Here is a 17,053-nt window from a genome sequence, read left to right as displayed (position 1 = left end):
TTCCTTGGAGAATAAAGTCTTCTTTTAGAAAGACAAATGTCACTGGGCAGGATAATATCTCATGTTTACAACTAACAAGTTAGATATCCATGTCCTGCCCATAAGGCCAAACTCACCTAGATATTGGAATCAGGAGTGTGGAGTGGGACTGCTTGATTGCCTGAGAAAATAGTGCACAAGGGGAGGGTGTCCTGAGGCTAAGATGAGCCAGAAAATTACCTAAAAGTTTGCCCATAGGATTGCTGATTCAGGAAAGAAAGGTAAGCTCAGTACCCAAGCAAAGGAACCAGGAATTTGAAAACTAGAGGGACCAAGTGAATAATTTACTTAGTAAGTTTACCAAAATCTGGATTCCAGGCCCCATTCCCAGAGATCCTGAGCTCTGGCTAGGCTAAGGAATCTGCATTTTAACAAGCATGTCAGTGGTTATAGTGCAGATGGCCCATGGCACCACCAGAGTAGGCAAAGCAGAAACAGAAAATGGGTTGGAAAGTCAATGAGAAGGGGCTTTGACAGGAAAGAATGAGCAGGTGAATGGAGGGGGCTCTTCACACACAGGGTTGCCTCACATGGTCAAGGTAGCCTCTCAAAGGACTGGGCATGAGAAGCTGACTGGGTGCATGGCCACAGGGTCAGCACCACCAGAGCACCAGAGAGAAGAGAGACAGTGGGAGAAGTTGTAGGGAGGTGGGGTTGCCACCCAGTCCACTTCTCAACTTTGCCCTATCTGGACATTCCCAGTGTTATTTTTTCCAACATTTTAATTATATTCCTCTGAAGAAAGGAAGCTCACTATCCTCCACCTACTACTCCCTGTTTTAGTCTTCCTTCATGGAAATTTGCCAAATCAAAACTAAAATCTAACACTTTCACTTTCTAGATTTTCAGACATATGCCATAGAGGCTGACTTCAGGGAGGCCCTAATCTTGGTGTCCAACTCAGAGTAGAATTGTTTTTCCTAAATTCTAAAACAATTCCCAGAGCACTTTATAGGAAAATATTTTTATACAATCCTAACATTCAACCCAAGTTTATGACTTTGTTGATTGCTTACAGCTTCCCTTTTATACTCAACTCAGAATCCTAACCAAGCAAGGAAAGAAGTCTATATAATGGAGCAATATTGTTTATGTGGGCAGTGGGAAAGAGCGAGAAGGAGATCAAAAAGCAACGAAGACAAAAACAGCAGAAGTCAGATTTTTCTCTTATAACGAGTAAAAGATAATAATAATAAAATAAGACTATAAGCCACAACTCTTCCCAGTTTTATCCACCTTTAGATAACAGTACTGGGTTCCATGATATACCATGATGACAGGAACAGCCTCCAGCCTGTGGTTAGGAGCTGGGTACACTTATCTGCATGTTTCTTTTTGGCTTCATAATAAGAGAAAGGCTAATTGTGAGATTCCCCAAAACCCATTCTTTCAACAAATATTTATCAAAACCCTAGAAATATTTCTTCACAGAAGATAACTCATTCCCATGGACGGAGGGCAATGTTGGTGCTTTGATACACCAGAAATAATCTTTGATGACCCCTGTGACAAGAAATATAAAGCATCCTTCAAGCCAGGGCACCTAGCTCTTCATCCATTCACTCTTCGATCTCCTGCAACACACCAGGCCCAGTGCTGGCATCAGGATGCAACAGGAGTAAAAACAAACATGGTTCCCACTAGAAAACAGCTTTCAGGCTTATGGAAATATATGCTAATAAAATAACCCCACTAATGAGAGTATAATTAACAGCTGAGATAAGGATGATTAACGAAAGAAAGCCTCTTTTATGAGAGCCTGTAACAACAACAACAACAAAAATGGATCCACAACTTGAGGTCAGGAAAATCTTCCCTGAGAAAGTGAGACCCTGAAGAAGAGCAAGAGTTCATTAGACAGAGAAGAGAAAGGCTTTTCCAAGAATTGGTGTGGAGAAAGTCCTGTGACTAAAGAGAATATAGCATTTTGAGGTACTGAAAAAACAAGAGCAAGGTGGCTGCTTGGAAGAGGGAGGAGAACGTGATAGGTGAGGCTGAAAAAGAGGGAGGCAGAGAGTATTGGAGAACCTTGTAGGCCATGATAAGAATTTTGGTCTTTAGTTTTAAAGCAAAGTCACCAAAAGATTTAGGAAGTGATAGAATCAATCTGCTTTTGGAAAAGATCACTCCAGCTGAAGGGAAACTAAATTAAAAGACAATTGCTATCATTCAAGGAGGAAGAGATGGGGTCTTGGACTAAATTGGTGGGTGTGGATGGGTAGAAAATGGATGAATTTTAGAAGTGTTTAGAAACTATATGAGAAATTTTGTGTGGTGATGGCATTAGTTGTAAGGAGAGGGGAGGTTTCAAGGGTGATTTTGGCTTTTCTTATGTAACTAACTGAGTGATGCCACCATTTATTGAAACAAAGAACATTGGGATACCAAGCTTGAGAGAGGAGAGAGGCAGAAATATTGTGAGTTTGATTTAAACATGCTATATGCGTTAACTTTTAGACATCAAAGAAGGCATCAACTAAGCAGTTGGGCTGAGAATATAAATTTTGCAATTCAATTACAGATGGCAGTCGATGCTATGGGCATGAATAAACTTGCCAAGTGTGATAGCACTGGGTAATCAACTGCAACTTTTAATAGCTGCATAGAAGAGGAGTCAGATTGTGCCCAGACAGAAGAAAAAAAAAAAAAAAAAAAAAACAAGGAATGTGGTGTCCTGCAGGCCAATGAAAGAGAATATTCCAAGAAAAGATTTCTATGACATTGAATACTGAAAATTAATAGAGAAAGAGGGGAAATAGAAAATGCCTGGTAAGTTTAATGATAAAAAGATCAGTGGTGGCCTTACCAAGAGCTGTTTGAAAGGAGTCATGAGTTAAAAGCAGATCACAGTGAGCTGAAGAATAAACACATGATGAAGAAAGAAATAGAAATACAAACCTACAGAACTCCTTCTAAAAGGCTAGTTTAGAAATTGATGGCAGAGAAGATGATAGCTAGAGGTAGTATGGGACCAAGGGAGATATTTTAAACTTGTATTTGTTGTTCAATAAAATAGATAATTTCCTGCCTCAAGGGATTATCCTTTTGAGAAGGCATAGCTTAATATACAGGAGAGAAAACAGAGAATTGTTAGTGAACAATTTCTGAGAAAGGACAGTGGAAAGGAGAGCACAGCAGGAAGATGGCAGACAAAGGGGGAAGGCGGTCTAGGAGACTTGATGGCTGGATATCAGAGAAATTCTTCTGGCTGATGGTTTCAATTTTCTCTGAGAAGCAGAAAGCAAGGTCTTTTACAAGGAAGGAGGCAGAAAGTTGTGGAACAGGACTATAAGCATACAGAAGATTTCAAATAATCATTGCAGATTCCTTAGAAACTATGATTCAGTGGTTCAGGGGCAGTGCCTCCAAATCGACATTTTAAACAAATCACACAGCTGATTCTGATACAGGGACCAGGCTTTAAGAAACACTAGAAGTGTTTCAAGACATGTTCCTTTTTATGTCCTCGTGTGAAACCTACCATCAAGAGCAGAAGAAATAGATATTTCCAAAAAGATCATACTGGAGTACACAATTCCAGGAAGTTCTTTGATCAAAGCAGCTCTGGAGCCATTCTTGACCTTATGGGAAATTTAATGATCTTAATTCAGTTCCAAGGCACTCAATATTAACTCAAACCAGTCTTTTATTCTGACTTCAGGTCCTTGTTCTAACAACAAGGTGCAATGAACTGAAGGTTTGTGCCCTCACCTCCAAAATTCATGGGCTGAAACCTAATCACCAATGTAACGGTACTTGGAAGCGGGGCCTTTGGGAAACTAGATCATGAGGATGAAGCTGTCATGAATGAGCCTAGATCCTTACAAAAGAGACTCCAGAGAGGTCTTTGTTCCCATTTGTCATGTGAGGACACAGCAAGAAGACAACTGTCTATGAACGGGGAAGAGAGTCCTCACCGAACACTAAATCTGCTGTTGCCTCAATCTTGGACTTTCCACCCTCCTGAACTGAGAGAAAAAAAATGTCTGCTATCCAAGTGCACGGTATTTTTTTTACTAGCTGGATCGGACTTAGACACCAGGATTATGTTTTATCCATGTTCCACTCAATCATGTTCCACTCAACCCTTCCATCCCCAGAACTACCACGAGTTACAACACTAATCCTTATCTAATTTATCTATGAGAATTTCAAGGTAACAATACATGCATGAGTATGCACAAAAAGATAGATCAAAACCAACTTCACCCAGCTTAATTTTGAAAGAATAACTGTACAAGTTTTACAAAAGCATTGTAACTATGTCAAGATTATGCATTTTGACACAAAAAATAGTTTCTGTCCATGAATTTGAAGTCTGAGTTTGAATTAGAGTTGATTGATCAACTCTACAAGGGGTCTTACTTGGTTTTTGGTCATATTCTTAATGAACTTCCCCTCATCTTTGCTTGATTAACTGCCATTTATCCTTCAAATCCTAGATCAAATGTTACTTTCTTGGAAATGTTTCCCATCACCCTCAGTCCCATTCCAAATAGATCCCCACATTTATTCTCTCTTATATCATCCTGTTCTCTTCCTTCATGGCACTATAACAATTTCTCATATATATTATTTGTATGAATTTTTTAATGTATGTAGTCTCTATTAGGCTGTCAATCCTATGGCAAGGAATTTAGTTTTGCTTTACAATGTACACCCATTTCTTAGCATGATATCAGGCATGAAGTGCTGATTTTAGATTAGATTAGCTTAATAAATATCTTTTGAGTAAATACAGTAAATGAGTGAATAAATAATTGAGATAGAATGAAGTTTAATGGGGCTGTTAATATTGTAGCGGTCTTTGAAACCTATTTTTTCTTCATACTGAACATTCAATTAAGAGATTCAGATCTGAAATATGTCTCTAGAGTGAAGCTAGCAGAAGCTTTAAACTTTACTGGTAAAGAAATAACCCTAGGATTAGGAAAAAATAATTAGTTATACTTTTTTGAAGATGGGTAAAACCCATTTTGAGTTTTCAAGGTATACAAGAAGACTATATTGCTTAATATTAGATGGTCCACAGATAGTGTTATGCTGGTAAATATTTAATAACTGGCTCTCTGGAAAAAAAATATTGTAACAGTTACTGTTTTTCCCAGTGTAAACAATACCACTGTGGTCAATTTCAAACTACCAATGATTTAATAACCATCTCAGTAAATTTCTGAAAAAATGGACAATTGACTCTCATAAGGTGGTACAGACCAGTTGTAGTACACTATAACAGACATGGTACTGAAGTGCTGAAAATTTTCTAAGTCACCATCTTCTCTGCCATGTTTGATAATATAACCCCCTTGGTAACTGAATCAAGGACTTCATTCAAGAGTTAGAGTAGATCAAGCCAGGCATGGTGGCTCGCACCTGTAATCCTAACATTTTGGGAGGCCGAGGTGGATGGATCACTTGAGATCAGGAGTTTGAGACCAGCCTGACCAACATGGGGAAACCCTGTCTCTACTAAAAATACAAAAATTAGCCAGGCATTGTGGCACATACCTGTAATTCCAGCTACTTAGGAGGCTAAGGCAGGAGAATCGCTTGAACCCAGGAGGCGAAAGTTGCAATGAGTTGAGATCAGACCACTGAACTCCAACCTGGATGACCCAGTGAAAAAAAAAAAAAAAAAAAAAAAAAAGCGTTAGAGTAGATCAATAAGTCAAACTTCTTTAGAAAGAAAATAAATCTGGCATTGATTGAAGTTATCACCATGGCTTACTTCTTTATAGAGGCAGGCTGACTTCCTCACTTCCATCTGGGAATGATACTGGAGAGAGGCTTTCAACTTTAATAAAATTGTATCAACTACCTCTGGTCATTTGGAACAACACAGGGTCCAAATATACATTAGGAAGTCAACCCTACGCTATCCGTGCTGGTTTCCAGAGCAACATGTAGTGATAGCTCTCCAAGTGCTAGTCAGTCTAGCTGAGAGATGTGATGCCCAGAAAAGAAAATCTAAGGCAGTGGCTCTCAAAATTTTTTGACTGGTCACTTAGTCAGAGAAAGCTATTCCAAAAGACAAAATTCCGTAAGGACAACACCCTGGAACAAATACGTTTTGAGAAGATCATACAAACAGTAACTTCAGCAATACTGTTAATGCAAATTGTGGGGCTAGCCAAATGAACTTCAGAAAAATAAATTAATACATTAAAAATCAAGGACAGTTTCCACGGAAAAGTCCAATAAACTCAGGATACTGCTAACGATGAACTGATAAGAAGCCCTCCCACTCTCTGATCTTTGCAGTGTTACCAAGCACCGTGGAGTAGCCAGACTTCTTGGTAGGATGCGGAATTAGGATCCTCAGCAAATTTTAGTATAATGTTAATGTGAGTTTTTTGAACACCAAATTTTAGTAACCCTTAATATTTCACTTAGCAGTTAATGGTAAGCAACTTACTGAAAGTCTCTAGAATTGCACATCTTTGCCTTTAATAATTTGTATTTTTTAAATTAGTTCCCTGCTCAACTGATGGACCCTCATGGCTTACTGCATGGCCAAGAACCATATTTGAGATGGGTTGTCTAGGAGTTGTGCAATCCGGCCACTCCTCTAGGTCCCCTCTGCTCTGTTGCTTGATCCTCTGAGGCAGCCCCATGCTTGGACCACATTAGCTATGGCTCCAGTTGGATATCTTCACTATGCTCTTGGATAAAAACAACTAAATAAAATCTGCTTCTGCATTTGCTATGAAACAGTTATTGTGAATATTATTAGTGTTTATTAATGCATCAATGTATTTATTAATTACTTTAATAATTATTAAATTGTTTTAAATAATGTAATTATTAATTTAACAATGTTATATATATATAATTTTAGATCATGCTGATGATGATAGTTAATGTTTATTAGAGTTTACTATGTGTCAATCACAAGTCTAAGGGTTTGGCATGTTTTGCTTTGTTTAATCTGCATATATCACTAAGGAAGAAGGTGCTATTATAAGTCCATTTATCCACAATGTCATCCCATACTCCTTAAATAATCTCTGCATGAGAATTTTTCTTGAAGTTTACTGCCAGGAAAATTTTGACTCTACTGAGGAACTGCTGTACTTTCTCCTTCCTGCTCTTGAGTTGTGTCATATTCATTGCCTGTCTTTTATCCCTGGATTCCAGAAACCTCACAATAGAATTTTGAGTCTTACACACAGGCTGGTGCTATCTTATCATTAGTATACTTTTTCCATGTATTTATTTTTGTCTGACTCCATTTTCATTTTATTTGCTTTGTTGCATATATTCTTGCTAATAATTGCCTCAGAACTTTTTGGAAAGAGGAAAAGCAGAAATAAATTTAATTAAACACACAAAAAATACACACTTTGACTTTATCCTAAGAACATTACGCCTGAGGAATCATTAAATGGAGATTGAGAAAAACAGCCCCATCACTTGGGACAAGCTTGAAACAATTTGGGAAGCAAAATATCTTTTCCTCGAGCTTCCAGGATATGATGGCTATTCGTATGTTTTAATGAGATAGAGTTATTGACTCTCATCTGGGGAGAGCCCGGAGATCTACAGCAAAACTCTTGGCCAGAATATCAGAGGTCTTTAAAGGAGGTGGAATTTCTCCTATTATGGAAATCATCCCAGAAGCAGCTATCTTAGTATATACGCACCTATTCGGTGCCCTTTGCTGTAATATGAATACATTATTTAAGGGAAATATTTTATTTATAAAGTATTTTAACCTTAAACATGCATGCCTTGCTAGGGGTCAGAGGAACAAAGAATTATGCAATTATCACACTCTGTTTCCTCTGGCAAATGAGTACAGCTGCTCATAAGAGTCAACGTATAAGAAAATAATAATAATAATAACGTATTCAGAATTAATAAAGTTTATTACAACTCTTTTCTTTTATCTAATGGGAAATGGTATTGTCAGTGTGCGTCAAGCAATAGGTCTAGAAATGCCAAATATTTTATTTTATTTATTTTTTGAATCAAAATCTCACTCTGTTGCCCAGGTTAGAGTGCAGTGGCATGATCTCGGCTCACTACAGCCTCCACCTTCCAGGCTCAAGCGATTCTCCTGCCTTAGCCTCCCAAGTAGCTAGGATTGTAGGTGTGGACCACAACACCCAGCTGATTTTTTGTATTTTTAGTAGAGATGGGGTTTCACCCCTTTGGCCAGGCTGGTCTTGAACTCCCAATCTCAGGTGATCCACCCACATCTGCCTCCCAAAGTGCTGGGATTACAGACGTGAGCCACTGTGCCTGGCCAAGTTTTGCATTTTAGCAGCTATAGTGACCACAGAAATGTGGTCATATGACACTTAAAATTTCTTGGGATATGTGGTTTAAAGCTTAATAACAAGTGGCATTTTCTATTTGAATTTCATCAAAAAAGAAATTTTAAACACAAAGTAATTGCACTTCTTTCTGTGTCTCTCATTAGACTTTTCTTAGCCAATTCCTGCTGTAGTTCCACGCAGACCTAGAACTCAGAATGATGTCAACCCCTGTATCACTCTAATGGCTCCAGCCATCCTCAGCAATGGTGCTTGCAATCTAAATGTTGATTGCTCAGAATCTCGAACTTTATTAGAGTTCCAAAGGAGTTTTGATTACTTCCTTAAAAGTTTACGCTTCAAGTGATCAGGCTGATTTATTATGAACTTGTAATTTAAGAAAAAACAACTCTCAGTTCGTTAAATTTACTTCTTCTTAAACCTCTGTACTCAGAATGCTTCATTAGGATCCAGGAATTTGTATCTGGTTTAAAGAATTTTTTAATCTAACAAAATACTCCAAATTTTCATTCTTTTCTTTTTAATTCCTCTCCTTAAAGCAAAAGGCACACCTGTAGCCTTTGGTTTAGGAGGTGTAAGAAGTATCTGCATCCAGGAAGAATGAGTAAGGCTCTGTTCATCCCACCCTTTCTCTATAGATCAGCGTTTCTCAACATCAATGTGTGTATGAATAACCCGAGCATCTGGTTAAACTGCAGCATCTGATTCAGTAGATTCAGGATAGGACCTGAGATCTGATTTTCTAACAGCTCCCAGGTGATGTTGCTGGGGCTGCCTCACAGATCACACTTAGAAAAGTGAGGAGCTGTAGGATTTGGAGCACACACAACACATGCAACTGTAAATTTACCAGTAGCCACATTAAAAAATTAAGAAGAAGCAGGCAGAAATAATTTAACAATGTGTTTATTTAACCTAACATATCAAAATATTATTTCAACATGTAATCAATATAAAAATTATTAATGAGATATTTACATTCTTTTTTTTTCATTCCAAATCTTCAAAATCCAGTGTGGGTTTGTCTTAGTCCATTTTATGTTTCGGTAACAGAATACCACAGACTAGATAATTTATAATAAACAGAAATGTATTTGGCTCACAGTTTTGGAGTCTGGGAAATCCAAAAGGATGGGACCAGCATCTTTCAAGGACCTTCATGCTGTGTCATCCCACGACAAAAGGTAGAAGAATGAGAGAGGGTGAGAGACAGCAGAGTGCCAAACTTTCATAACAAACTCACTCATGTTATAATGACAGTGATCCATTCATGAGGGCAGAGTTGTCATGACAACCATTTCTTAATAGCCCCATCTCCCAACACTGTTGCACTGTGGATTAAGTTGCTACCACACGAACTTTGGGAACATGTTCAAATCATAGTGATATTTTACATTTACAGCACATCTTAAACTACACTAACCACGTTTCAAGTGCTCAGTGCTCACATGTGGCTAGGTGGCTGTTGCATTGAACAGTGTAGGTCTAGAGGGTCTCACTGTTTCCTTGAAGAAATTCTGTCCAGTAACTTTTGAGTATTACAGAAATCTGTGAATGTCAGGATGTGAGATCACCCAAGATGACTATCTTTAGAGTGAGGGCTGCACCTAAGCTGAAAATGGCAGTTCTAAATTGAAAGATGAGTTTACTGAAAAGCAATACAGCACAAGGTGGCAAAAGCCTCTTGTGCATTGGCCACAGACTTAGCACTGTCTCCTTTGCCTTGGCACTTCCTGCTTGCAAGTTAAACAAGGTCCATGGGTAAGAGAAGGTACAGAAGTTTTGAGGCCCGAAAGCAGTTTAAGGTAGGTCAAAATGTATGGGATGGGAAGTAATAAGCCAGGATACAAGCAAAGACCAGGTAGTACAAGTCCTAGAAATCCCCACTTAGAGGTTTGAATCTTATTTAAGAGCAATAAGGAACCATTCAAAGGTTTTAAACAGAGAAATATGATCAGACTTTCATTTGACTTACTTATTTATTTGAGACAGGGCCCCAGTCTTTTGCCCAGGCTGGAGTGCAGTAAAATGATCATAACTCACCACAGCCTCAAACTCCTGGGCTCAAGTGATCCTCCTGCCTCAGCCTCCCAAAGCACTGGGATTACAGACCTAAGCCACTGTGCCCAGCCCAGGTTTTCATTTTAGAAAGATCTGTTGGCAACAATGGAAACAATTTCTGAACGAAGACAAGATTGAAGGCAAGGAGACTAGTTAGAAAACTTTTTCAGAAATCCCAGTGAAAGATGATAATGGCCTGAGTTAAGACACTAGTTCTGAGGTTGGAATAAAAAGACAAACAAATTTTATTTATACTTTAGTGATAGATTAATGAAAGAAAAATGGTAAGAGAAGAATCAGGGATGATGCTCACATATATCAGACAGGGCCTAAAACAGAAACTCAAATTAGAACATCAAGAGGATTAATAAAGGCATTATTGACAGAAGTGTGGACAGGGTGTAGGGGAGCCACAGAGATCAAGCAGTTCCCCAGAGGTGGAGCTGATACCACCCATAGGCCTGAAGGCACAAGAGAAAGGAGCAGTTACTTGACCCAGAAAGAGAGTGTTGTTTAACAAGGGCTACCATGAGAGAAATAGTGACCTCTGGTTGAACAACACAGCCAAAGAGAGGCAAACCAGCAGCGTGAGCCTGTGGGAAAAATATCCAGTTCTCACTCTCCTCCCTTCTTCTTGTTTCTTTATAGGACTCCCCATTGGCTGACCCCTCCCAGAAGCCAGAGAGCAAGGGAGTCCTTTGGTGTGATCCATACTGCACCCACCTGGACATAGAAGAGGATAAAGAGAGAGTGGCTCTGGAAAGGTAACAGAAGGTATCTGGCAAGCCGGTTTTCTAGCCGAGGTGGCTGTGTGGAGCCATTTGTTGAGATAGAGGACAATAGGATGCTGGTGTGGAGGGAAGACAGTCTTCATGTGTCTCAGACTCACACTCATCCCTGGAATCTCTTTCTACTTGATGTGATCTTACAGCCCCCCATCCTCAACTCTTTCTGTTAAGACCCCCAAAAAAGAAGGGAGAATCACCATGAACTTGCAACAGCTCCTCAGGGTCTCTCTGATTGCTTTCCAGGTCTACAATCCATTCTCAACATACCTCTGCTAATATCAATCAGGTCATGTTTTGATTTCCTTGCTTAAAGGCTTTCAGTGGTTTCCCATTGCTCTCAGAATAAAATCCAGACTCTCAGCCACAACCCACAAGGTGTTGTAGATCTGGGCTCTGCCCTGCCTTTGACCAATCTTTTTCACCCACTCACCCCACACTCTCTTCTCTCCAACCCCCACTCACTATGGGGTGTACTTCTCCCAGATCCCCACATGTGGGCAATGGGTTCCCTCTCAGCTCCCCATTAGCTCTCTGGGGAGTACTCCCAGAGCCTACCAAAGTAGGAGCTCCCCCATCCCAGCTTCCCTAGCACTTCTTATGAGATGAAATTATTTTACTTTTTACTCTCTTGTTCCAGTAGGAAAAAAAGCTCCAGTATATACCTAGGTATCTTGCCAGTCTTATAATTGCTGTTACCCTCCAGCTAGAAAAGGGCCTGGCCCATAGCTGGTACTCAAAACATACATGATATATTGACCACAAGTATGAATGAGTACAAAATGCCAGTCCCACGAATGGACCATTTCAGAGGCAACCAGTGGGTTTCCTACCCTGACTCTGAAAGCTGTACAGCTAGGACCTGAGCTGGGTGCAGGGCCTAGGCCTCAGTGAAGACCAAGGGCCATGTATTCATGATCTGGTGCAAGATCTGCATATGAGGTTTTCATATGCATGAACATATACTTGTGGAAATTTAAAGAAAGGAGAATATGTTAAATTAAATACCACCCTTCATGCATATTACCAATACCCCCACCTCAGAGGTAACACTAGTAACAGGTCCCTGTGCAGTCCTCCCTACTCTACACTTAAATACATATATAATATATATATGCATACACATGGTATATATTGTACATACATATATAAGCTATGTATATATAAAGTACTTAAATATATATACTTACCTACTTCCGCTTTTAAAATATAGATATATACTTTATATGCATACACACGCATACCTATGGATACCTGTAGTATTTAAATACAAATATATATATACTTCTCTACTTCTACATTTAAATATATAAATAGTTTGAGTCTTTTTGCGTAAGTAGAAGCATCCTATATGAATTTTATCATGTGGCCCTTTCACTAAACAATATGTCTAAAATATAGTTTTATATCAGTACAAACAGAACTATCACTTTTTAATTGCCATGTAACATCAAGACTTCACAAATTATTTAATCACCCCCATCCGGATAAATATATAGGTTATTTGCTCCTTGCCCACAAGTACGGTTATTTCTTCAGGAGAGATGCCTAAAAGTTGAATTGCTGAACTGAAAGTTATGCATAGTTTAAATTTCTGTAGAAACTGCCAAATTGCTGTTTCATTTGTTCCCAAAAGTCTGTTTGCTCTGCCACCAACAAGATGGAAGAGTATCTATTTCTCTCATGTCTTATGAACAACGGATATGATCAATCTTTTAAAAAACATTTGCACATTGTTAATTTTATGTGTTAACTTGGCTAGGTCACAGTATCCAGATATTTGGTCAAACACCAGTCTGGACGTCACTGCAAAGGTATTTGTTTATATGAGATTCACATTCAAATCAGTAAAACTGATGAGACTTAGACTGATCAGACTTTGAGTAAAACAGATTACCCTCCATGGTCAGTGGGTGGGCCTCATCCAATCAGTAAGACCTCAAAAAAAAAAACAAAAAAACAAAAAAACAAGGACCCCAAAGAAGAGGAAATGTTGCCTGCAGACTGCCTTTGGACTTGAGCTGCAACTTTAATTCTTCTTCATGCTGGATCCATGCTGGATCTCCAACATGCTAGCCTGCCCTGAAGATTTCAGATTCACCGGTCTCCACAGAATTGTGTGAACAAATTCCTTTAAATAAATATACACACATTCAAATGCACACACACCATGCACTATTGGATCTGTTTCTCTGGAAAATCCTGACTAATGAACTTATTTAATGAGAAATTACTCCTCAACTTAGTTTCAGTTTGCAATTTTCTGACCACTAGTGAAGTTTAAAGTTGTTTATAGAATGACTTTTCACCATTTTTTTCTTTTTCTGTTAATAACCTTTCCCCATTTTCCACTGGACATTTTGAGTTGGTCTACCAGAAGTTCTTTCCAAATTTGTATTTTGATTGTTTCTTTCATAAATTGCATATATTTCGCACAATCTCCCCTCTGTCATTAAACATGGTGATCTTGCCGCCTCTGACTTTAGACATGTTGCACAGTTCGTGAGGAAGAATGGCTCTTCCCTCTCAACCCACCCTCATGAGCCTCTTTGGAGTTGCCATTTTCTATATGCTGATTTCTACACCTTTCAATCCCATCTACTTTCTATCTTTTGAGAACTCTCAAAATTTCTACTTTACCATTTTGTGGTTTTGTGGCTGCATCCTTTTTTTTTTTTTTTTTTTTTCGAAACAGAGTCTTACTCTGTCACCCAGGCTGGAGTGCAGTGGCATGATCTTGGCTCACTGCAACCTCTGTCTCCCAGGTTCAAGCAAGTCTCCTGCCTCAGTTCCCAAGTAGCTGGGATTACAGGCACCTGCCACCACACCCAGTTAATTTTTTGTATTTTTAGTAGAGATGGAGTTTCACCATGTTGGCCAGGCTGGTCTTGAACTCCTGACCTCAGGTGATCTGCCCGCCTCGGCCTCCCAGTGTGCTGGGATTACAGGCGGGAGCCACCGCACCCAGCCGCATCCTTTTTCTTATACCTTTTCTGCCATTTCAAAAGGATTTAGGAAGGGCAGGAAGGTAAGTATGGGAGCTCAGCTGACTACATCCAATGAAAATCTAAGGCAATCACTTAACAACGGAAGCAGGGCAAGAGTTTTCAAAGTCTCTGGGACTCTGCTGGTTATATTTTTTAAAACCTATTCAAATGTAATAGTAGCACCTAAAACCATACAATTATCCCTAACTTTCCATGAAGAACAAACAGAACAGTAACAGGCTCTTTAAAAAGTGTTAGTAAGTGCCTAATAAGTGGGATACGTACAAAGAAGACTACAAGAATATGCTTTTTGGAAATCAAAAAGTTTACCACAGAGAAGTGGTGATACAATCACTGAAGGAGTTAAAATAATATACAATTAGACAAATTTTTGCTTCTTTTTCATATAAAGTTCTGTTTGGTTTCCATGAAACAGAGTTTCATTTGATTGAGAAAATACTACTTTTTACACTATGTGTGACTTACAAACAAGAATTAGACATCCATGAAGCCAAAGACACTCCCTCTCTGAACAACATCTTAACACAGAACAATTGGGGGCAACATTCACAGATACTTAGGGGCACACAGTAGGTTTCTAAACACTGCCTGGCATGGTGTAAACAGCATTTGTGGGTGAGAATGGAAACAGGCATGAGATTCACCTCCTGAGTTAGAAATGGATGGCCAATTCCACTTTCCCCATCTCCCAACAAACCCAATGCTTAACAGAATTCTGGGAAGGCTGCTATATTTGCTATTTCCCCACCCCAATCCAGCTAGCTCTTCTCTGTTTTCCTTTGGGGAGATCTTGGGGGGAAGGGAGAGGTACATGAGCCAAGCTGGCCCCAGGACACAGTTTGCAGTGAAAAAAAAAAAAAAAAATTAAGGACACTTGTTCAACATTTTTGAGAGTTTCAAGATGGCAACAGCATAGCATTAAACTAAGCAGGGGCCTTTTGAAGACAGGTACACACCCTTGAAGCCAGCCCTGGTTAGCCTGTTGGATTCTCGAGAGGAGAGCCACAGTGGGGAAAATAGGGAAGCTGAGTCACCTCCTGCACACAGCTCTGCAGAGACGTCCACTCATTCCTGCAGTCAGATCCCCAGGACCACCTGGCCTCTGCCCTTTCCTTTCCAAGGCTTGGTTGTCCTGTTCTCCGGCTTTGCCTGTAATTCTGTGAGCTCTCACCTCATTCCAAAACTTTCTTTCAATTTTTCTTTTGTTTTTCTTTGCAAGTTCCTGTGACTTGCACTAATTTTACATGGGAAGTCAACAAGTGATTCCCATTTATTGGGCGTATTTTTCTACTAGAACTAGGGGATGAAGCAGTGAACACTCAGTAAGATCCCTGCTTTCATAGGGCCTCCTTAATGTAACACAAAAACAGTAAGTCAATGAATAAATAAATCATTTTAAACAGTAAAAGGTAGTAGGAAGAAAATAAAGAGGATGATATTACAGAGGGTATCTCAGGAGAGGAGCACTCCTGGCTCAGGGCCTTGGTACCAGCTATTCCCTCTCTGGGAACACCATTCCCAGACATTCCCTTTGCTCACTCTCTCATCTTACCCAGCTTCCTACTCAACTGTCATCTTATCAAGGTAGCTTCCTCTAATAACCCTATTAAAATGGCCCTGGCTCCAATTCCTGCTTCTATTTCCTCTCCCCTGATTCTGCTTTTACTTTATTCGTAGTTTTTGTCACTACCTGATGCATCACATACTTATTTTTTTACTTACGAATTATCTGACCCCGCCTGACCTTATGGGGACAGTCTATAGAGAAGATGGGTTTCATCTTTGTTCATGGCTGCACCGTTGCACTGAGAACAGCACATGGCACTGAGTAGATGCTCAACAAATATTTGTTGAGTAAATAAATGCAAAAATGGATGACTAAGAGTGGTCAGAGAAGGCCTCTCTGACAAAGTAACTTTAAGGCTGAAACCTAATGAGGAGAAGGAGATGGCCGTGTGTAGAATGATCAATGCAGAGGAAGCAGCAAGTGTAAAAACACAGCGATGGAAACATGGTTCTTGTGTTTGCAGGACAGAAAGAAAGACAATGTCGGCATCCATTTCACCCTGACTTGAGGTGAAAAGAGGCTTAAGGACAACTATGGTAGAACAGGCCACTGTGGTTCAGACCACATGTAGAGGTCTACCCACTGCTGTCCTCTGGGTCCACAGGCAGCCATCTACCACTATATCTGGTGGGATTGCCAGAACCCCCTGGCTGCCCTAGGCTGTGACGGCAGCTGGGTGTGAGGTCAGGGGCCTGACTGTGGGCAGCAGGTATGGCAGCTGGAGGCTAGCTGGATGCAGGGACGATGAGATGGTAAATGCCTGCCATTCAGGGTGGTGTTGCCAGAACCTCACGGTTCTTAGAGGATGGAAGGTGCTGCTTGAGGATGAGTGAGGCAGATGGGGTTTAGAACATGATGGATCACCAAAGAAACCATAGGCGGAGAGGTGCAAGGGAGTGTCTATGGCACATGGTGACGTTTCTGAAACCTCAGGTCCATCCTGTGCTGGTACAAAATAGGGTGTTTTATAGGCAAGAAAGTAGCTGGTATGTGATGATACCATCAACAGGACTGGCTAGTACTAGGCACAGCGCAGACAGTTTCCTCTCCTTCCACCGTGACAGATGCCTCTTGTCAGTCATAGCACTCTGCTGTAGCTGAGCCCAGAAACTGACTCCAAATCCCTCACAATGCAGTGTTCCAGGCAGCCACCACTAACTGATTGGAGTTGGCATGTAACATGTGTTTGCCAATCCTAACCTACAGGCTGATGCCCAGAAGTCACCAGGGCAGAGTTTCAAGTGCCTCATTGGGAATTTACGGAAAGAGGAGTCTTTCTACTAATAGATCTGCAAACCCAATTTTGCAACTTTA

This window comes from Piliocolobus tephrosceles, chromosome 15 (assembly GCF_002776525.5).
Source record: "Piliocolobus tephrosceles isolate RC106 chromosome 15, ASM277652v3, whole genome shotgun sequence".
Lineage (NCBI taxonomy): Eukaryota > Metazoa > Chordata > Mammalia > Primates > Cercopithecidae > Piliocolobus > Piliocolobus tephrosceles.
This window is presented reverse-complemented; position numbering follows the sequence as displayed.